This window comes from Aphelocoma coerulescens, chromosome 2, assembly GCF_041296385.1.
Source record: "Aphelocoma coerulescens isolate FSJ_1873_10779 chromosome 2, UR_Acoe_1.0, whole genome shotgun sequence".
Taxonomy (NCBI): Eukaryota; Metazoa; Chordata; class Aves; order Passeriformes; family Corvidae; genus Aphelocoma; species Aphelocoma coerulescens.
In genome coordinates, this window is record NC_091015.1 from 124,107,474 (window position 1) to 124,130,658 (window position 23,185).

Sequence of the window (23,185 nt, forward strand, 5' to 3'; positions counted from 1 at the left end):
TAAAATAAAATAAAATAAAATAAAATAAAATAAAATAATGTTTTATAAAAATTAGTTTATTAAAAACTTTATGGTGCAACACCTACAAGTAAAATACTTGCAAGCCAGAGGGAGATTATTTACAGATACCATACTGGATGCTTAAAGGACATGCAAGCCAAGCACTGATGGATGCTTTGGAAATATCAAAAAGAAAATCAATGTCACAAACAGAAGGGCAACTATTAGCAACAAGACAAAAAGTTGAAATTATGCCTAAAAGAGGAAAACAGAAAAAATCCTGAACTTTGCTTATTTAAATATAAAAATGCAATCAGGCAAGCTAAACAAGAGTGTTTGGAAAAACCTGCAAGAGACATAAACCAAGTACTTTTCCAAACACATCTGACAGGAAGTCTGTTAGAGACAAAGCAAGACAAATAGATGATCAGAAGGACTTAGAAACAGACTTACTATGAACACTCAGAAAACAAAGTATGATAGGGGAAAAAAGAACCCAAATTCCAAAATAGATAAAATCCGTAAAGTCCTAAGAAGCAAACTCATAATATGAATTACTATTAAAAAAAAAAAAATAGCTTACAAATGGAATACTTGATGCATAGGAGAGGAATCAGCATGACAGGCAGCAGTGCCTCAAAATTCATCAGTATTCTGAAGGATTCAATTAGAATGTGAGAAGGGATATGTGGGTGATACAGTCTACTTGGACTCCTAAGTGGTGTTTGATAAATACGTTTTAATAAAAGGATGTAAGACAGCAAATAAGCAGGGACTTTATATGAATCACCTCTAAAATCCCAATTTCTAGGACTGGTACCTAAAAATCCTTAAATATTTAAGCCATGGGATTCCCCTGATTGTACAGTGGAACAGTCATTTGTGCAAATATTTCAGCACACAACACCGGCCTCCAACTGGACTTTGTGCCACTGAGCAGCACCCTCTGGGCTTGGTCATTCAGCTGATTTTCAATTCACCTGACTGCCTGCTCATCCAGCCCTTGGATCAACAGCTTCTCTATGCAGATCTTAATGGGAGGCAGTGTAAGTCCAGGCAGACAATATCCACTGCTCTTCCCTCATCTGCCAGGCCAGTCACTTCTGTTTGATAAGAGAAGGTTATCAAACTGGTCAAGCTTGATGTTTCTTTGGTGAATCCATGCATGCTACTCCTGATGACTTTCTTGTCCTTGTGAAACATGCCTGGAAAATGTTTAGCTGCTCCATCGCTTTTCTGTGGATTGAAGCGATGCTGAATATCCTGTAGATCCCTGGGCTCTCCTTCTTGCCTTTCTTGAACATAGGGGTGACATTTTCCTTTCTCCAGTCCAGAAGCACTTCTCCCAGTCACAAGCTTCCTCAGGACTCGTGGGTGCATCCCATCAAGGCCCATGGAACTATGAATGTCCAGTTTAAATAAGTACTTGCTGACTGGATCCCCTTCTACGAATGGTATGCACTCCTTTCTCCAGCCTTTCCCCTTGGTCTCTGGGACCCAGGATTCCTGAAGGCTGGCTCTTGCAGAAAAGACTGAAGCAAAGAAGGCATTCAGTACTGCAGTCTTTTCCACATCCTGTGCCATCAGGCTCCCTCCCAGCAATGGGCTCACATTTTCTATAGTCTTCTTTTGTGACCTCTGCACTTACAGAAGTTCTTCTTGTTGCCTTTGACATCTCTTGCCTGATTCAATGCCATTTTGGCTTCAACTTTTCCAACTGCATCTCTGCATGGTCATAAAATGTTGCTGTATTTCTCCCAGGTTACCCATCCCTGATTCCATTTTTTATATTCCACCTTCTATATTCTTCCTTTTTGCATCTGAGTTTTGCCTGGAGTTCCTTGTTCATCCATGCAAGCCTCCTGGCATTTTTGCCTGACTTCCTACTCATTGGAATGGACTGCTCTTGTGTTTGAAGAAGATGATATTTGAATACTAAACAGCTTTTTTTGGCCCCTCTTCCCAAATATAATATAAAACTATCAATTTTGGATGGGAAGAAACTGTCAAGAACAGCCCTTTTATCTGAAAGTGTTAAATTGGTCAAAGAGTCTCAGTTCATCTCTTTCATTATAAATGGCCATGCATATTTCATACCAGTGCAGTGGTACAGGTTAGTTCATATGGCTGATGAGTTCAAACTACAAGTAAGTTACTATTTGCAGAATTCTTAGGTCATGTAAAATAATTTATTTGCATAAAAGCAAACTTTCAGTAGAAGTGAACTCTTTAACAGAAGCAAACTTAAAATACCACTCAATTACACTGTTGGATTACACAGAAAAATCCAGACTGAATCAACTACAGAAAACCTACAGATAAACATTGATATTGCTTTGACTGGCAGAATACAACCTCTGTAACCTTACAGCTTTATGTTTCTCACTGGAATGTTTCTTCGTAGAAGAATGGGTAACTGAAAAATAAACTGTTACTACCACTGAGTATCTACTGGTACATTCTGCAGAATGATAAACCCAAATGGTATTGTAAGGACCTTCACAGGATATACAACCTTGCTTCTGATTCTTAACCTGCACAACAGATCCCACAACACGCCAGCACTTTTCCTTAGCTGAATTAGTGGACAGAATGTTTCTGTCAAAATTTCCTTACTACAGGGTGTCAGTAGCTTACTTAAAGAAAGGAAGCATAATTTGCCTTACAAAAAAAAAAAAAAAAAAAAAAAAGGACCAGTTACGTAACTTGTCAAGGACTAGGTGTCGTGGATTATTTCATAGATGTACACACACACACACACACACACACACACACACACACACTGCACATTTCACTTGCAGTGCATATGAACTGCTGGTTGCTAAATATACAGTCTTACAGTATAAATAGTCCTTGAAATAGCTGTAAGAGGGTGCAATCCCACAGCAGCTTAATTACCCTGCCCAAAATTCAAGCAGCAAAAAGCACAGAGGAAGAGAACAAAACACATTGCTATAGGTGCCTTGATGGAATACACCTAATCTGTAGCATAGGCACTGCACACATTGGCAATGGGGGTTTTCCTTGCACCAGCTGGGAATCGAACCCAGGTCACAAGAATGGGAACCTTGCATGATACCACTACACCACTGGTGCTTCCCTGCAGTTGCCACACCATCAAGTGACCAATCATTCAATGTTGTTTCACTCTAATCCATCCCAAGGGATCTATTAACAAGAGCCTCAGTTACCCTGCCTCAGAGGCAGGTCATAATAAGGACTATGCAGGAAAAAGAATTTTCTATGTGAAAAAAAAATTACCTGAAGAACATCACACATATCCTAAAATACTGACAAAAGGTCACTGGACAATTAACTACTCACTTTTCCTAGGGAAATTTTGAGAGTCAAGGTGGAAAGCCCTAAAAAATTCTTCTGTTTCTTAAAATGTGTATAAGTAAAGCCAATGCTATTTTGGGGAAGGCAATGACTAAACAGCTTCACAGATTCCTTCCAAAATGTCTGTGGTTATAAAAAGACTTAAATTTCAAAGCAGTGAAGCCAAGACTGTAATTCATCTCAACAGTGCAGAGTAAGCAGATGTGTGCTGAAGCTGGAAAGAAAAGAAAGGAACCAAACAATACTTGTTCCATTCTGACTTCCTATACCTTTCATGTGCAGCACAATTGTTTTGATGCATATACAGCTAACCATGACTCTAGAAGTCAAAGCACTTTAGGCATGGTTGCAGGAAGAACATAAATATTCCAGGCAGAAAAGCAAGTGGACTGCAGCTGAAAGAAGTTCTTTGGTGCAATGTGTTCCATGCTCCACTTCATGTACAGGTGTTGAAACTTTTTTCACAGCTTCTGCAGCTTACTCAGGAACTCTGTCCCCATTTGAGAAGTATTCTAAGTGTTTAATTTTTCTTTTCCTAAGATTTCATGCATTTAGCAACTGTACATAGCAGGAGGACCTGAGATTTCCTGATCTAATAGTAAGATATATCCAGTCTTCATGGGAATTGAGTTAATATCAGGTCAAATGTACTGCTTTTCCTCAGCTTCTTTCATCCAAAGTGTCTAACATAATATGAAGGAAAAGTGACACAAAGGAAGACATTAGTGGCAGGCCAAAGAATTTAAAGGTTTTTGAACAGAACCAAATATCCTGCCTCTCTCATAGCACTTAATGGCAACCCCCCAACTATATTTGTTTATAACCTTTGTTTAAAATAAATTCCTTACTCAGTTAATAACTCCAAAAAAGATAAAAGGAGACTTTCAAATAAAAAGACATACGAACAACCCTCTTTCTTTGTCCTTGCACTCAGTAACACGTAAGAGGAATGCACATGTCATATTTAGAGATTAGCAATTGCTTTCTTCCTAAAGATCTAATATGTTACGTGCTGGGCTGGTGGTTTTGAAAGTAGAATTGAGAAAATGTAGGGGTTCCATAAAATAGCATTCTATTAAGAGTTAACTTAAATTATCATAAGAAAGCAATAAACAGAAATCTGGGATTGTATCAGTCTAAGAATCCTGTTTTTACATTAAAGCAAGATGTAGAATGTATTTCTTCTGAATTGAATACTACATTCAGCTTACACTCATTATTTCCTGGGACTAGACTAAATAGCAGTCTGAAAAGATATTTCTTCTTCAAAGGATGGCATTCAGATCATCTTTGAAGACATAAATAGAAGTCCTGGAATCCTTCATTACTAGGAACTTTTCATAATTTGTCATTCTCTGCAACTTGAATCTCAACTTTCACATGCACTTCTTGAATTCCCAAACATGTGGAAGGACAATGACCAGGACACACTCACAACCATACTAATTATATATGAAATAGAGGATGCCCAATCTCTTGTGAATGTCCTGAGCCTTTCTATGATTTCTGTGAAGTTTTAGTGTACAAGATGGTCTCAGTACTTCTCAAATATGTTTTCTGAGAATTCCCCTCTCAATCCTGATTCTCTGTATATTCTTACTAACCTCAGTTTCCTCTTTCACCTTATCAGTTAATACTTCCAAAACAGGCAAGATCTCTCTCCATTATTATAGGTATGATGAAATAAAAATTTTGTCAATCAAGAAAGATATCAATGAAATCGAAAATAATAAATTTGGAAAGCTGTCACTAATTCTAAAATGTTCTAATAACCCCAATAAGTAGTTCCATCGACATCAGAACTGTTGAAGCCTGGTTTATTACCCATTTGTGTCCCATCATTGATTTACATTGGTATGTTAAGGTATGAGCTCTGACTTGGACCATTAATAAGGTCTATGGACATAACTCCTCCTTTCCTTCATCCTTTTATCCCCTCCCTTTACTACACCTCTTTTATGGCATTTTTGGGATCTAGTAAGGAATGTTTTCATGCTAACTGGATGTGTTTATTCAATCCAGCCACCAATTTCTACAAAACTTGTAAGAATCTAATTATTTTCAAGAACTTTATTTATTATTTTTCTTTTTTCTCAGAGGACTTTGTTGAAACAAAATGGCTTTGTTGAGACAATAAAATCCAAAGTTTCTGGGGGATAAAGATGATAACCTGTCAGGTAAATAAAACCAGCATACAAGTAGAGTTCAAAGGAAGAAGGAATGAAAAAAATGGGATTTTTTTTCTGCACTGAGAATATTACATACAATATTGTTTAAAGTATAGATATTTGGAATCAATAAACTGAAAAGCTATGAAATATATGTGCTCATCTTACAAGAATTAACAGAAAATAAAGAAAAACTGTATTTCAGATTCTATGTTTATAACCATCATATATGGAAAAAAAATAATGAAAGCTTTTACCAAAATGTTTTGGGGACTGAGGTTTGTGTTAACAAAAAAGAATTTCAGAATCTTCATTTTCAAGGCATGTATTTTCTTTTGCATAATTTTTAGCTATTTTTCTTTCAAGTAAAACCAAAATATTAGATGATACATTTCAGCCTGAAGCAATTTGAAATTATTGAAATGTGATTTTACAGACAGACTTACAATAAAATTAAGGTTCATTTATAGACACGTTTTAAGTGAAAAAATAAAGTTTTCTTCCTATATTTATATTGCTGGCATTACCTATTTCTGATTTTTTGCACAAATTCTCTATTTTTTTCCCCTCATGTTCTTAATTTTTACATTCCAAACTTTTCAATGCTTCATTAATATAACAACTGCTTTGATTTATAGCCAGTAGATTGCTTACCTTGATGGATTTCTAATTAACAATTAAACCATTAAGACTTCTAGCATAAGCTGAAGTTATTTCAGGCCAACACAGAAGACACATGTATGCAAGTATTTTTACTTCATTTATATTAAAAAAGAAAAAAAAGTACTGATTCTTCCACAGTTTTTATTATTTCAGAAGCAGCATCGATAATTTTACACTTGCATCTCCTTGGGCTGCTATTTTGTTATTCAAACATTCTATACAGAAAATATTTTGTAAAGTAAGCAACACGAATTTCTCCTGTTTCTTTGTCATAACTAAACAATATATTTTAAAAAATAAATTTAAAAGGAAGACTATTAAAGAGCAGTTAGGGATGTTTTATGCTATAGTGTGCACTTGTGCACTGCCCTTGCAGTGCATCCTAGCAGAATCTTTAGGCTTCACAGTCTCAATGAGGGAACACTCAGAGCCTGCTAATTCATACAGGACATATGTGTATAATTAAGCAGAATACCTCTAGTTTCTCTCAGATTTTCCTTACTACCTCAATATCCCTCTTAATTCATAAAATCATGGAGAGATTCATAGATTCACAGAATTGTTTGAGTTGGGAGGGACCTTAAAGATCATCTGTTTCCAACCCCCTTTTCCAGAGGAAGGGACACCATCCACTAGATCAGGTGGCTCAGGGGCCCCATCCAACCTGGCATTAAACACTCTCAGGGATGGAGAATCCATAACTTCCCTGCTCAAATCAATGATGGATCAATCACTGGGGCTTAAGGAATAATGAGGATGTTAGGGAAGCAACCATCTAGAAGGTAAGGAAATCATTTAAAGTGGCTTTAGGTGGATAAAGGCATAGCTGCTCACATGAAGCATAATAAACTTTGTTTCCTTCCCTCTCCTTCCCCTGCAGAAGTTGAAACAACATCACATCCCAGCAGAACTTACCTATACAATTCACACAGTGATCAGAGTCCAACTGGAATATGACCAGACAACAAACATGTTGTTTGGCCTAGCATTATCAAGGTTGATAATAAAAGTCTTAGAGAATAATCCATGTGGGAAAATCAGGACAAAATTAAATAAAAGTCTTAGAGAATAATCCATGTGGGAAAATCAGGACAAAATTAGGATGCATTTACCTGAAATTGAATGTAATTTCCCACTGTTCTCTCAAGCATCTGGTGAAGAGCAGACTTACATAAGAACCTTTGTGACTATGCCCCAGCAGCTAAGGAGTGACTTGTTATCTTGACCAGAATGTCACAGCTCTGCTGTACTTCTCTAGGATTCTGCAATTGTCCTTGGATGGCTGTACCTTCCTAAACAGTTGGGGGCTGAAAGTCCTAACCTGAATGGTTAGAGATTATAAAGCATGATCTGAGAAAAAACTGCAATGAAGCACCTTTACTAACCTAGAAAGAGGAGATAAAAACACAAATTGTTAAACCTCTCAATACGTAAAATACTCTGAGAAATAAAATGCCCCAACCCTGGAAATGTTCAAGGCCAGACTGAATGGGGCTTAGAGCAACCTGAACTAGCAGGAGGTGTCCCTGCCCTCGGCAGGGGGCTGAAACTAGACAGTCTTTAAAGTCCCTTCCTATCCAAACCATTCTATGATTCTAAATATAGTTCAGGTGAAGTGAGACAAAGGCAGAGTTGGCTATATCTACAGGGAAAAAAAAAACCCAACTGATTAAATATGAGCAAAATGTCCTAGTTTTTAAATTGCTAGTACATAGGAAAAACATTATTCAGAAATGTTTTTCACTCTTTCAATGCTTTTAGAGCAAACATTTTGACAGGAATTACTTGAAATAGTGTCACACTGTGCAGGTAATTAATGAAGACAAAAGAATAAAAGAGTAATAGTTGAGTATGAGAACAATTTTATAAGAAGGGTTTCTTCTAATCTCTGAGAAACAAAGCCCATGTAGATACAGAAAATAGGTTTAATTCATACAGATACCTTTTGTAATGTAAATCTGAGTAGTGTGATAAAAAGAAAACTCAGGGTTGTCCTTACAGTGTCAAAGTTGTAACACTCCTAACAGCTCACATATAAAATTTAAAATCAGCATGAATTAACACAAGAAAAAAGAGCAAGGAAAAACAATGCTGAAAAACATTAGTTCACATCACATATTCTGTCTTCAAACTTCCTGGTGTACATGACAATTGTCATGCTGTAATTTGGGTCTGATTCAAACCCCACTGAAGCCACTGAAAACAATCCCAATATTTTCCTGATTCCCAAAATAACTAAATTACTTCCAAGATACTTCTATGATGATCAGAAGAATAACTTTGAGCTTTCTGAATAGCTGCTATTATTTATAATGAGGTATTCAGTTCGTTGATTTAGCCATGTTTCTGAAAGAAATTGGCAATAAAAAAATCATCTTTTTGCTAAACTTAATTTGGCTCACCTTCCATGCTCCAACTTATCTCTGTTGTGCATGTCTATGTCTCGTCTTGGTCTTAATAACCAGGTAGTACCTGATGAAGTATATCTGGTCATCAAAACCAGATGGAAACATATGCAGAAAGAAAAATAAAAGGCAAAAAAAAGGCTTATTTGTAAGTATAGGCTCTATTTGAATATAGTTGTATTCTCGATATCTGTTGGTAGCAATTGCTGTCATCAAAAACAGAAAAAACCCTTTAATACACAGCTGGAAAAAAAAAGGCAAGAACATGCCCATTGGCGGCTGTAATATGACTGTATCTTTGCTTTTGCAGGGGGGATGCTTTGGGGATTTTTTTGTTGAATTCTGGGCATGCCTGGTACATGCAGAAATCCTCCATATATATTCTGGATTCCACTGGGTCCTTAGCAGGATCTAGTTATCTAGAGGGACAATCCACAATGGCTCTGGGCATGTACAAGAGAATTAATTTCATACTTGAATCACACTTTTATACATACACATATACATACACACATGTAAAAAAATAACAGGTTCTGTTGTAGGCATCTGCATTTTCTAGGCATTTTCTACTGGTTCAACAGGAGCTGTCAATTAATTGAAAACTCACAGTCAGGCACTGTGAGGAACTCCAGTTCAGATTTTAGGTTACAAAGTACAAGATCTCAAAAGGAATTATAGGCAAATATTGCAGAAAACAGGGAAATTTTAAGTAAAATAGTGTATCACTGTGCATGATGTAAAAGTGTATCACATGCCATCTCAGGTTAAAATATCTGCTGACTTCAGAGGACACTTACGCTGCACACATTATTCCAGATGGTTTAAGAAGATAAGAAATATTAGGCAGATATGCACACAACAATGAAAAATATCCAGGTCACTTATGGCCCTGTAGGATGTTTATGATATTTTTAATAATTAAAGCAGAAAAATAATAGTAAAACAAAATAATGAACAAGAGAGTTCTATAGAATCTACCACTTCTTATATTAAAATCTGTATTTATATTTTTACTCTTACAGAGGAGATTAACTCTTAAACATACAAAATATTTAGGCATTCATGTACTTTTCAATAAAAGATACTCATTTACTTGCTTGTTTATAAATATTCAAGACTCACTTTGCAGTTCCAACATTTTGCATCTTCCTGGATTTCTGCTTTTTGCTTCACTAACTCCTCAAGGTGTTTTTCATCCTTTATAATCTTCTCCTCTGTTTCTTTTAACTTCATACAGTATTCGGTCCAAATAAATTCAGAATGCTTTAATTCATTCCTAATAGAAATACACACAAAGTGAATCCATCTATTTGGAAATATTCCAAGGTTGTCCCTCTCCATAAAGGAAAATGTAAAGCAGATCTGAATTAGCAAAGATTTATTTTGATTCCCTACTACATTTCTTGAACAGGTAAGCATGAGATAATTTCAAAATATCTACCTTGGGAGGTTCATGCAATTTCAGCCAGATAACAAAACTACTCATGCTACCAGTTCACTTGCACTTAAAGCCTGCCAACATTACAACTTATAATTGGACCTCTGAGAAGACATTGGTGTAGTTAAAGGCAGGGCTTTGTTTCATACCTCACACATTAACTAAACAAAATAGGAGTCAACACTGCTACCGGCTGAATCTACTTCAGAGCCAACCTCACTTAATCAATCCACTGCCCTGTAATTTTGTGGACAAATGTCATTTGTGAATTAAAGTTTTCACTGACACCAATTTTTTGTGTTAAAAGGAACTTGAAGGCAAGGTCAAAGGAGGGGTTAAGGACTTTACTTTCACTCTGAATAGCAGATTTAACAGCATTATAAGAAGGAAAATTTGCCATAATTACAGAACAAGATACTAATAACTACAACTATTGTCAGGAAAACACTCCCATGAGACATGGTTATAGGCCTCATTATAGGCTGTGAAAATGCCTTTTTATACATCTATGAATGGATTTGAAAAAAGGCAAAAGAAATAGAAGTATGTCAGGTTAAAATTTTACAATGGCTGCTGGTGTTTGTCCATCTTTTTTTTTTGTTTGTTTCAGCAGGCAGGAAAAAAGTTTCCTCCATGCTCCTGAGAGAACTCTTCTGGTAAATGACATATTCCAAAATGTGCCTTAAACTGCAAAAGAAATCCACCACAGCAGAACTAAGACCAAGAGTAGTTGAGTTTTAGAGACAACACTAGCATTACAACCAAAAAAATCCCCTGCAGTAAGACAACAGAAAACAATCATGAAGAGGCTTCATCACTAAATCAAGAGCCTTTCCTACAAGATTATTTAAGAGACATTCTTCCTTTACTTGTTTCCAAGATTTCATCCAGTGCTGAAGTAAATGCTTACCTTGCAAGGTGTCCCAGACTGTGTACAGCACGAGCATGAAGCCCAGCACTCTGAACTCCTCCACTTCCTTAGGTCCCACCACCCATGAAAGAGACATAGAAACAGTATTTGGAATTATTCCAACAACAGACATGTAACAGTCATAGGCTGTAATTTTCTTCTCGTTTTGCCTACCAGCTACAACTTTCTGAGTCGTAGCTGTCATGAAAAATTACAGCACTCTCAGCCCCAATGCGTGTGCGTAAGCCACAGACTGTGCCGCGTGATTGATAACAGCCTCAGTATTTTCAGTTTCGTGCAATCTTCATCATTTTCTCAGGGATGGCACTGAACATAAAGAAAAGAGTATGAACTGCAGAGCAGTCTTTCAAGCCTGTGCTGCCACAAATCTGTCTTTCTCATGCCTATCGATACCACGTTATTCTAGTCCTCCCCAGATGGCAGTTGAAGGGATCTACTTCCTCTGTAATGTAAGCACAACTTTAATTACCAGTTTAGCAAGTAGCTGCAAAAAAAAAAAAAAAAAAAACAAAAAAACCCCAAAGTAAAACAAACAAACAAGCAAAAAACCAAACAAAAACCAACCAACCACCCAAAAAACCCCAATCAAAAAACTGAAGCAAACTAAAAAAAAAATGCTTAAATGAGGGACAGAAAAAAGAGGTTTTTTTACTTGACTTTTTCCTGAAAATGCTGATATTCCTAAAACCACTGATATCATTAGCATTTCCAGTTCAGTTCACAGACACACAAAGCAGGTTACAGGGTGTATAAGAGTCTATGTCACTGTCATGTGATATGAAAAGCTATATGAAAATCATATAGCTAGGTGAAACAGAAAACATGCATGGCATATTTCTGTCAGTATAGATGATTAATTTCTCTGTTATTTACCTATTCCCATTATAATGCAGATTTTACTTATGATTTCTTTCAAAAGAACAAAGAAATTTTAATGCATCTCAGAACAAAGGTTTGCTACAGGAAAACATCACACTTCCTTTCTTGCACATGAAACAATCTCAAGCACCTCAATTTCCACCAAGACTACCAAAAACCCCAGGAAGACTGCCCACGCTGCCCTACAACTACTAGGCAAGATGACAGCTGTGACACAATGACAGAATTTAGAGGGAACTGAACAAAATCTTGCACAAAAAAATTTTAAAAAGTGAAGCAGTCACGAGGCAACATGAAAAAATTGTAATGTTAATAAAAAATGCAGAAGTATGACCAAATGATCAATTTTTATTGAAAAAATAGGTTGGAGGACGGTATCTCAAAATCCCTTATCTGCTGTTTTGATATATTTACAAATTATGTGAAAGAGCAGGAGTAGTGAAATTAAAAGTCTGTATATAATGTGATTACAATAGGAAAGGTGAAAACAAGCTAAAAAACTTAAGAAAAATTTCAAGACAAACTAAGTAACTGAAGAACAAAACAGCACATATGATTTCATGTCCAAACTCGAAAAGAAGTAGAAGATCAGAGAAACTAAGCACATCTTAAAATTCTAAACTGTTTCTATTTGAGAAAAGCATGTACATATTTCCACAAACACCCAGAAGGCCTACTCAATATTTTGCACAGTTAAAGAAGCTAAGAAGGTTAAATTAAGCAAGAAATGGGATGGCAAACATTAGAATAAGAAATGAGAGTACGATGTCCCTCTTAAAGTCAGTGACATGGCTTAAGTTGGAATACTCTTTGTATTATCTTTCAGAAAAGCATATCACAGAAATGAAAAGGAAACAGAGGATATCTTTGAAAGGTCATAAAATACAGAATTCTTCTCAAAGTACATTGAAAATAATGAAACTTGCTTAAAAAAAGGAAAGGAATAATGAACAAAGTAAAGTCCTAAGACACAGAGAATACAGCCCAGTGAAGAAGGTTGACAATACACAGCAATATTTATTACTGCATCTTAAGGTTTCAACACCTAAACTACAGCAATTTGCCTACAACAGGAAAAAACCAAATAGTTGTTGATGATCACACTCTATAAATGAGAACCAATAAGGAATAAAGTTTAATAGTATGTATATGATGGAATAATAAAAAAAAATAGAAATAAAGAAAATAGGAAAGAAAATATACTTTTAACAATATTTATTCTGGTGTTACATGACAAAATCACCTCCAGCCACAGTTACTGTAATCAGAGTATCTGAATACATATTAATAAATTACATGACACTTTGGTAATGCATCTTACTCAGTACCTGATCTTTACCATAATTAAAATGAACATGAGGTTTCCAATGAACTTAACAAGTTACAGAATCAAGGTCCATAGTTTCTGATTTCTCTCATCTGGAACCCACAAAGGAGCTAATGAGTATTTGATCAGATCATTTCCATATACATTTCCATATATTTAAACAATAATTAAAATTCTAAACATTATGAAGACATTGTGAAGCTTGCATTCACAGGTTCAAGTACCTTAAAAATAAGTACTATTTCATAGTCTTCACACACCTCTTCTTTTCCTTAGACAGACATAGTGATGTTAATTGAAGAGTTGGTAATTTTCAGAAGTCACTCCAGCTTTGTCAAGTGTTATTACAAAATTCTGGTGTCAGGTTTTGTAAAATAAAATACTTCAATTTTAGTTATGTATCTGACCACAGTTTTAATTTTTCATATATAATACTCTTTCCAGAGTGAAAAGTAGGCTCTGAAATTAAGAAGTTAAATCTTAGTTAACTAAAAACAAATGTGTTGACTGTGAATCTACCTCAGAGGTAAAAAACTGTAATTAGCATAAATATCTCTAATACAATGTCAAAATTATCCTGACTCAATGCCTTCTGTTCCCACATTAGGGGTGAACTTATTACAGAGAGAGCTATGATCCTTCTTTAGTTCTGCTGTTTAGTGCCAATGACAGAGAGATCCACGATGATATGATGTCTTAAAGTAACAAGATTATTGCATCTAAGAAACCTTCCCTTGTTCCAGAATGTGTCAGAAAGGTTTCTGCTCTGACTTGCAAGCACAGATCTCCCTGGATAGCAGACATCAAAAGCACCAGTCATATTAGCCAAAGAAATGAGCTTCTGATGTTGATAATACCTAGGTCAAAATACACTGTAAGAGTGCCCTGTTTTGCAAAAGTCAGGGTTACTTTCTTCTTCAAGGCTAAGTAACTTGTAAGATTCTGAGACAGGCAGCAAGTACTCCTGTGAGATGGAAAGAGGTGTTTCAAGGTCCTGAGCACTAATCAGTTTTTGAAATAAAGTTGCCGGTTTCTGTAACCTAAAGAAACTGGAAATGACACAACCAACTCACATTATTTTAATCAGGTGAAGCTCTTCACTATGGCATATTGAGTACCATAAACAATAAGCAAAACAATAACAGTTATTAATTCCAATTATTTCTTGAAGAAAGAACTTAAAATTTAAAAGCAAGAGAAAATGTCTACAGCTGCTATGACCTCTTCTTTATGTATCTCTGAGAGTGGGTCCTTTCAGAGAGGTGACCAGAATACCTTACTCCCAAATTCTATGTTGTGCCTAGCTTTATTCAACCATATATTACTAAAGCAGTTGACTAACATTTTAAGTAGAATAACAATTCTTCCTATTTGGTACATCAAATGAAAAGGCCACTCGTAGTCTCCCAGTTACTTGAAGATTTTGTTTTGGACTTCATGGTAAACAAGCCTACAGAAGAGATTTCACTGACTGAATGCAAGAATTACAATGGGCAGTGTATAAGTATACTGGGTTGGGCTGGGATACAGTTAATTTTCTTCATAGTAGCAGGTATGAGGCTATGTTGTGGTTTTGTGCTGGAAACAGTGTTGATAACACAGGGATGGATGTTTGCAGGGCTTACACAGAGTCAAGCCCTTTTCTGCACCTTACCCTACCAGCAAGCAGGCTGGGGGTGCACAGGGAGTTGGGAGGGACACAGCCAGGACAGCTGACCCAGCTGACCAAAGGGATATCCCACACCATATGGCATCATGCTCAGCATATCTAGTTGCAGGCAGGAAGGGGTTGTTTGTCAGTGATGATGTTTGTCTTCTCAAGCAACTGTCAGATGTGATGGAGCCTGGCTTTCAGGGAGATGGCTGAACACCTGCCTGCCCATGGGAAGTGGTGAACAAATTCCTTGCTTTGTTTTGCCTGTGTGTATGGCTTCTTCTCTTAAACTGCTTTTATTTCCACCTGCGAGTTTTTTCATTTTTACCCTTCTGATTCACCACACCATTTGGGCTCAGGGGAAGCGAGCGAGTGGCTGTGTGGAGCTCAGCTGCCTATTGGGGTTAAACCATGACAATAAGTTATTCATATTGCTTACTTTTTGTCTTTTTAGAAATTATAGCCATGTGCTGCTGGCTTGTAAACAATGAAAATGATGAAGTTTTTTCTGCTAGTAACAACCCTCTAGAGTTCAATGATTTCTTGGCAGAGATGTGTTGGGATGTGGCATAAGATTCTTAGGTATGTACAGATGAGAATGACCTTTGGCAAATAGGCATTCACTGAGCAGAAGTGAGTAACAGCTCTTACAGGAATTATGTCTGTGCTGGTGGTAAGAGTAGCTCTCATAGCTCACAGTCACATTTGGAAGCATAGAGAAAGACTGTCACAGCATTCTGGATTCACACAGTTGTCTCGCAGATGGCCCATCTCTTTGAGGAATCTAATGCTGCTGCCAGGAACTTAATGAAATTCCACTGTTAGTCCAATAAACAGAATTCCCCTCTACAAATGATCTCTGCAAAACATCAGTATGTTGTGTACACAGTATTTCCAGTGAGCTGAATGGATCTCTGTACGGAAACAGACATCCTGCAGTAAGAGAACTTCATTTTGAGGAGACGTGGCAGTAACCTGAGATGATAAATGAATCTGTAGATAACCGACACCCTTTAAAGTCCTCATTTCTTTAAAAGAAATAAGAAATTCAGTAACAAGAAACTTTTCTTCAGCTCTGTAAATAAATGCTCCTTTACAGCTCTTAGGTAAACTAATGAGGCCAACTCCATAGTGAATTCAAATGAAAATGATCCTTTAGAGGAAACAGGGAATGGGAGATGGGACAGTCCCTCGCAATGATTTCGCTGGATGGGAAATTAACATTTACTGAAATGAGGCTACCAAGGACATGAGTTTGCACATGCAACTTAACCATTAGCATTAGTCTTACTGCCTTGAATGAAGCATCAGTGAGCAGGACAGGTTTTCAACAACTGCTGTACATGAGGCACTTTATAACATGAACTCTCTGGAATATCAGAACAATGCATGCTGACCCAACTCAGGCAGTGCAGAGCACAACTTGAATTATGAACCGGATATAAATTCCTAGTGAACCCAGGTAGTTCTGAATGAATAAGATGGACCAAATTTCATTACTTGCTATGAAATTTATATACTCCATAATTACCATGAACAGCTTTTTAAATACCTGATATTTGGAGAACAGCTGCTGTCACATGGCTGCAGTACAGAAATATCTGCTACAGCCACTCAGGTTATTTCAAAAATTTACTGCTGCCTTTCAGTTATGCCTGTGAGCTTCCCTCATCTCAAGTGAAAAACAAAAGGCCACTGTGTCACTTGCTAGTTTGCCAGATAAAAGCTGGCAGTGAGCCATAGGCATATGCAGCAAAGTCGAGTGTGGCCTCCTACCAAACATCAAATAATTTATATTCTTGTTCTTTGGCACAGTTATTCTTGGTGCTGACTCTTTGGCTGCATGTTCAGAGAAAGAAAGGAAGGATTATTTGTCAGTGATTGGCCATTAGTGGTGTCCAATTGTTACTATAGCTCTACTTGATAATCCAGGGGTTAATAATTTGACTAGAGATTACAGAGAGGAAACTCCACCATAAATCACTGCCACACAGAAGCTACCTTGCAATCCAATAACCTAATTTTGCTGGTTTGCTAAAAAAAAAAAAAAAAAGCAGAAAAGGTATTTTTGACGAGTTCCAATAATCTGTGCAGTGAATAAAAATGATAGCAAAAGGTCCTGTCAAAGGGATTAAAAATTCATAAGCAAGCAATATGAAGGAAAAATGGCACTCTTTAGGAGTGGATTCATGGGACTTTCAGTTAGGGTGTAATTCTGGACATCATATCCTCCTTATTCTGCTAATGCAAGCTGAGACAAAAAAGGCAAATGCTTCTTTTATATATAATTCGAATGTTTTAATTGAAGAAGAAAACAAGAGAATTTAAAACTATTTCTAAAAGCAAAATTTCTATAGTTTGATTGTCACTATTAAAACCAACAGGAAATTATAATGCCATAGTGGATAGCTCCTACTTGTATTGACTCAATAGCATCTCAGCATATTTAATTTTCTCATACATACACTCATCTTTTCAGATTCTTCATCAATTCTTTTTATGGTCTTTTGTGCTTCTATGAGTTCACAATGAACATCACTGCATATTTTTGATGTTAAAGAAAATAAAACAAGTTTTCTGAAAGATTTTATATAAAAAGCATACATAATGTTTGAAATAAAAGACGATTCCAAGATTTGTCTGATCCTTGTCAGTTTAAGAATTCATGTTTAAAGATGAAGTCCTGGGGAGAGACAACAGAATGTGTGGTAAAATTGCAAAATTTAAAGAAATGTTAGCAAGAGGGCTTTCATTCTGTTACAGAATTTTGGAGTTATTTTGAAAAGGTGGCTACTTTCATGGGAAGATAGTGACCTCTGGAGCAGAAAGAAAGAAATAGTGTGCAAAGAAGCCACTGAGGTTTCACTCAGTAACCTGACAAAATCATTACTGAAACATCTCCTAGAGGCTGTGCAGCATTTGTAGACAAAGCAGACATTGACTGTATTTTTTAATAGGATAAATAATATTGGGGAACTCAGTTTGTAACAACTCTCAAATAGAGATATGCACAGTCTGTTGTCTCTGCTTTTTAAAATATTACAAAGGTAAACAAATAACATGATATAAAATCTTTATTATAATGTAGCTTAACTTCACTGCTTAAACTAATTCTCTGGATATTAAAAACTAGAGATTCAAAAGAAAGTAATTGCTTTAATTGCAAAGATAACTCAGTACCAGCTGCCCAAACCTGAGAAACAAACTGTTAAATCAGAGCACAAAAAAAGTCACAGATCATTTACTTGACATTTAAAAATTCTCTTGAAATGAAGTACATAAATAAGACACATATAAGACAGAGATATAAAGATATATAAATACAGTAAGTCTAACTTCTCATGATATGCAGTGCCAATCTTTGGAAAGAAAGAAAAAAAACCCTCTGAAAAAAAAGGATTTACTTAAAATTGCCTCTAGAAAAAAATATTTTAAGTCTACTTCATGAGTTGCATTTAGCACATCTCAATATTTTAGCTGCATATAATGTATTTTGGGATATTAACAAGAAAAAAGATAAAAAATTTTTTTAAATGTTACCAACTTGATTTTTAATTAGTATTTCAAACATATCTCATAGCACTGATAGAACTGTAATGTGTTTCATGTCAGACCTAATTCATCATAGTTCTAATATTATTTGTGTAATAGGCAATTAACTTTTTAATTTTAGAAGTATTTTGACATGACTGCAGAGTTCCCCAAAACTGAATTCAAAATAAAACAAATTAAAGGAAACATTATGAATCACTTACCAAAGAAAGAGACCATTTTAGACTGTAAGTACCTCGAAAAAGAGATTGTACTCTAGATTTGCATTTAAAAGTTATTATAGAAAACACATAGAAAACATAATAATTATTCCTAATATCTGAACATGAAGTAACCCAGTATCCCTCCGGTTTTAGAAATCTACTTGCAACTCTGTTCTACTTTGATTATTTAGACTGGCATCATCCACACTAGGCATTTATTATCAAAAAATAGTAAATTAATATCAATATTACAGCCAATAAATACCATAAGCAAATTAGGAAAAATGCACATCAGCACTCAAGAATTTAACTGAACCTTGTAAACTTTTTTTGACAGCTTCTGACGTCTCCATATTCTGAAACACAGATGTGTGCGAGAAATGTGAAAAGAACCAATGCAAATACCAGATATGTGGCTTCTACCTTTCCCAGGAAAAATCCCACATGAAATCACCTTACCAAGTTAGAATTACATTCCATGTATGCTTAAGAGACATTTATTAAAGGCTAACGGCATTATCCTCCCCAGCCTGTGTCTGCATTGAGGGCCTGTATGTAGTGGAATGGGTGTACAAAATGTAAAGCAGACTTTGGTACTTCCAAAAGACTGCTGTTCTCTAAAACGGCACCTATATAGTGTAAAGGTTCTAAAAGAAACCTCTTCATACGGTTTGAATTTACCTTTTCATACATCCTCCACAGCCTTGCCCTCGGATTCAGCTTTTCTTCCAGCAGAGGGCTGTGTTTCTTCATGAAGTCTATTTCCTCACGAACTTCTCTGTTGGCTGTTTCTTACGTATTTGGTTCTGTACCTGAAGCAGCTGACAGCTTTTACAATCAAAATGCCACCGTAGCACCAAGGTATCTTAAACATACATTTAATATTCTGTTAAAAAGATAATTAGCATAAGAAAATGTGAGTATCTAAATGACACCATGAATAACTAGTGAGATTGGGAAATATCTTGTCATAATGCTAAGATTTCCAAAATTTTGCTTTAAACTACTTTGTGGGCCAGGAAAGGACATTGATGAAAAAAGATCACCAAATATTGCACTAGGAGTGGATCTGGTTTATAAATTCATACGTAGTTATCCTAGTATTCAAGTCAAGCAACTGTTCAAAGCCGGGGTGGTTTTGTTTTTATGAAGGAAATGAAAACACCTCGCCTTAAGGCATATGTAGAGGAGGCTATTATGACACAAGAACAGCTCCACCGAGCTTCCTAGCCTCCAGCTATGTTGATGTATGACATATGTTGGTGCAGAGGAAGAACAGGGCAAGTACAGCTCCCACATCCTCTTGATACAAAAACTATTTTCAGTTCAGGGACACTTCTGAAACTAAACATGGTTTCAGGAAAGTTAAACTAAAGATACAAACTCAAAACCAACAAATAAAACATATTCTTGTTGCCACATAGAAGTATGCCAGTCTTAATTCAGTTTGCTGCATTTGCTTTTCTGACTTCGGCATAAATTTCCTATGGGTCTTTACAAGAAAATATGTGACTAGACCACTGGTTGCTGAATAGCAACGTGTATTTTATTTTATTCTGCCTAGAAAAAAAAAGTTTATTAGAGGTGGTGCTCTGGAGCAGTTTACGGGAAATTTATTGGTATAAAACTATGGAAAGTAAAGTAAGAATATCAGATGAGAAAAAATCAGATAATATCTCAAGAGCAGTAAACTTTGCCATAAATTTGAGAGAGAGAAGCACATTTTACTGAGGTAAAAAACACTCTACCCCTGAGAAGTAGCTGTGGAATATTCAATGCAAATCCTTAACAGTCAATGAATCTTGCTGTGTTAACAAGACACAAATCCAAAATCTGCAAAATTATTATTTGATTGCTAATAAAAGTTAAAGATATTGCAAGAAGAAGTGGCTTTTCTACATTGTACAAAGTGGTGCCTAACATCAAGATGAATAAAATGTGGTTTACATTGGATTCTTGTTCTATTTCATAGAAAGTAATTTCTGAAGACGGTTACATCAATGTAATTACCTGAGTGTGCTACAGGACATAGATGCAGCAGGAAATGGGAATAACGGAAATCAAGATAAATCTGAAGAAATAACAGGATTCGGTGTCTACTCTGAATGGGTCATGCAAACTCTTAATTAATCTCCTGGGTTTGTAATACTTAGATTAAGGATAATTATAACATCCCTGAGGGTCTTTATCCTTAATTTTATGTTGGCATATTTTTTGTCTTAAAAACAATACAAAAGTATTATATAAAAAGTATAAATACAAAATATATAAAAGTTATAATCCTGAAAATGATAAATTTTACCCCAAGAACATGACATCATACTGACATAGACCATTGATAAATCAAGGGAGAAGAAATTGGTCAATTTTCACAGCCAAGCTGCATTCTGCTTTATTTTTATTTTAAAAAAAATGCTGCATCATTGCTCATATTAACAGAACTGAAAATGTGCTAATTATATTCTACAATTCTAAACTTTTGATACTGAAAGAAAATGCTCAACAGTAAAGAAAAAGCAACAGAAAGGTAGAGCAACACACAAAGATAATTTACAGCTACATCACTGTAGGTAAGAACATCAAAGAGTAAAAGGTAACACATCTGCAGCTCAAATCTTGAGCTGCTATGCTTGCAGTTCTTTACTTCTGTAAAATTGACCTTTCAGTGTCACAGGATTTGCTCCTGAAAGCATTCTCTAACCTGTCAACAGTTTTTAGTCCCGAGTCTTTATTCAATCTCCTCCTCTGTTTCCAGGGCATCATAAACGGGTCCGTAAGAGGCAGTTGCTTTTCAGATGAGCAACCTCTGCAAACTGGGAGCACCTTAACACAGATTTCTAATTTCCAAGTCAAGAGTTAGCCATTGGCTAAAGCAAACAAACAAACATTTTTCTCCTATGTTGTTAGGGATGTGCACTATTCGACACTTTGCCTTCAGGGATGGGGGCATTTGAGACTAAACAACTGGCTCACCTCCATTACACACCAAACTTCCCTTAATGCTTACCCATCACTAAGCACAGTTATGGGGGACTCTGGAATGTCAGATATTTGTCCAAAATCTTCGGGTGATGTGCATCAGAACATGCGCTGAAGCACAGCCACGATTTTACATCCAGCAACTTACTGTGACAAATGACGTTACTTCTCTCAAGCCTAGCTTCAGACAGCACCTGCTTTTGCCCAAGAGCCAGAACACAAACAACAAACTGCTAAGTAGCTCCTTTTATTTCCCCCCCCTTCTTTTCTCTAATTTTATTGTGTAGATACCTACAAAAGGTAATGAAAAAGCCCCCAGAACCTGGGGTTTTAAGGATACATATCAATGGTTATGTCAAACAACTTGTATTAAATATGCGAGAACTTTGTTCAAATTTATGGCACTTTAATTTTTCTCAAAAAAACCCAGTTATTTATTTCTGGTTTAATCTGTAGGTTAACTCAAAAGCACTATTTTATAATTTTGTTTCAGCTTCTCATTTCTTGCCCCAAACTAAGTATGTATTATCATCATAAGTGTCTTCTCTGCTTTTATGTTATTCCTCAGAAAATGCTGAACATTTCAGAGTATTTCCCATTTTTTTTCCCAGATGTTTATTCAAGTGTACCATGCTCAGAAATGTAAATATTGTACTCCTATTACAGTAAACACAACCATAGTCATATCTGGAATTTATTCTTGGTAATGAACTGACTGAAAAAGTACAAATATTCTTTGTTTCAATATCAGTACCATTTTGCACGGCTGCAGGGAGCTGCTGAAGCCTCCAAAGTGACATACAATCAATTTTCACACCGTTCCTTCACTATTTCTCCAACTCCAAAGCTTTTTCTCCCTCATGGTCAGCCTTCAGCTGCTTAATTAGCTCAGTAACTTCCAATGGTAAAGCTTCTGTTTCCTGCTTCAAAGTTGACATCTTTGCCATCTTTAAAAATACATTAGAAAAATTTTTTAATGAAAACTTAATCATATGCTCTTTAGTTGAGCTTCATTCTCAACACAAAGTTGGCCTGTTCACAGTAAGCACAATTGGTTGTATTTCTGTCTTTAAAAATACATTAAAATTGTTCCTTATGAAGGCTTAAACGCACACCCTTAATTCCAGCTCCTTTCTCAGGATAAAACTGACTCTTCACATCTATGAAAGCAAGCACAACTGGTTACAAACACAACTGTCATGTTCAATAGCATTTTCCTCCAGCTTATTTCCAATGCAAAGTGCATCAAAAATGTGTTAATATAGATGGCATAAAATTTTCATCTTTGTTTGGGTAAGTAATCTCCAAATAAGAGTGCAAGTTCCTAATTATCTCAATTTTGTCAAGAATAATTATTTAATTTAATTTTTCTAAGTAAGCTTCAATTAATTCATTAAAGTCTTTGGAGTTCTAAGAATATTCAGTATAATATCTCAACAGCACTGTTTTACTTTTGATACACCAAATAATCATTCCATTCTGTAACATTTGGCTATCAAAAATATCTGGGGGTTTGGGATTTTTTTTTTTTTGATAAAAGATTCTTTGAGGTCATCATCCATTGTCCTGATCTACAAAAAATAGGAGTTATATAAGCAAAAGTGCAAGACATTTGTCTTTTGATTCCACAGTCAATAATTCCCTAAA

General features: G+C 35.8%; 1 long non-coding RNA gene and 1 other non-coding gene across 2 annotated transcripts; both read right to left on the reverse strand.

Moving 5' to 3' along the window:
- Window positions 1–3,025: 3,025 nt before the first annotated feature.
- Window positions 3,026–3,096, reverse strand: TRNAG-CCC (transfer RNA glycine (anticodon CCC)). The gene has a single exon. It is a non-coding gene; the product is annotated as a tRNA-Gly (tRNA).
- Window positions 3,097–9,776: 6,680 nt separating this feature from the next.
- Window positions 9,777–19,279, reverse strand: LOC138105073 (uncharacterized). The gene is made up of 3 exons (XR_011148372.1): window positions 19,241–19,279; window positions 10,924–10,990; window positions 9,777–9,851 (listed from the first exon to the last, which is right to left on the reverse strand). It is a non-coding gene; the product is annotated as an uncharacterized lncRNA (long non-coding RNA).
- Between the last annotated feature and the right edge of the window lie 3,906 nt (window positions 19,280–23,185).